The sequence below is a fragment of the Rhinopithecus bieti genome, unplaced genomic scaffold, assembly GCF_001698545.2.
Source record: "Rhinopithecus bieti isolate Rb0 unplaced genomic scaffold, ASM169854v2 scaffold_6109, whole genome shotgun sequence".
In the NCBI taxonomy this organism is placed as follows: domain Eukaryota; kingdom Metazoa; phylum Chordata; class Mammalia; order Primates; family Cercopithecidae; genus Rhinopithecus; species Rhinopithecus bieti.
Window position 1 is genome coordinate 40832 of NW_016804941.1, and position 1088 is coordinate 41919.

The following is a 1088-nucleotide window of genomic DNA, read 5'->3' on the forward strand; positions in this document are numbered from 1 at the left end:
AGTACCAGCTACTTGGGAGGTTGATACAGGAGAATTGCTTGAACCTGGGAGGCAGTGGTTGCAGTAAGCTGAGATGGTGCCACTGCATTCAAGTCAGTGTGACAGAACAAAACTCTATCTTAAAAGTAAAATAAAATAAAATAAAAAGCGATTCCTGCTCCCTTTTGGTGTCCATTTGCATGGAATATCTTTTTCGAGTAGTTTTTTTCTGTGTGTGTGTGTGTGTTAAGTGAGTGTAATGAAGACAGCAGATACTTGGTTGGTGAATTCCTTTTTTTTATTATTATACTTTAAGTTCTAGGATACATGTGCAGAACATACAGGTTTGTTACGTAGGTATACGTGTGCCATGGTTGTTTGCTGCACCCATCAACCCATCATTTACATTAGGTATTTCTCCTAATGCTATCCCTTCCCTCCCCACCCCAACAGGCCCTGGTGTGTGATGTTCCCTTCCTTGTGCCCATATGTTCTCAATGTTCGACTCCCACTTATGAGTGAGAACATGCAGTGTTTGGTTTTCTGTTCTTGTGTTAGTTTGCTGAGAATGATGGTTTCCAGCTTCATCCACATACCTGCAAAGGATATGAACTCATTCTTTTTTATGGTTGCATAGTATTCCATGGTGTATATGTGCCACATTTTCTTTATCCATTGTAACATTGATGGGAATTTGGGTTGGTTCCAAGTCTTTGCTATTGTGAATAGTGCTGCAGTAAACATGCATGTGCATGTGTCTTTATAGTAGAATAATTTATAATCCTTTGGGTATATACCCAGTAATGTGGTTGCTGGGTCAAAGGGTATTTCTAGTTCTAGATCCTTGAAGAATCGCCACACTGTCTTCCACAATGGTTGAGTTAATTTACACTGCCACCAACAGTGTAAAAGCATTCCTATTTCTCCACGTCCTTTCCAGCATCTGTTGTTTCCTGACTTTTTAATGATCACCATTCTAACTGGTGTGAGATGGTGTCTCATTGTGGTTTTGACCAGTGATGCTGAGCTTTTTTTCTTATGTTTGTTGGCTACTTAAGTGCCTTCTTTTGAAAAGTGTCTGTTCATATCCTTTGCCCACTTTTTGATGG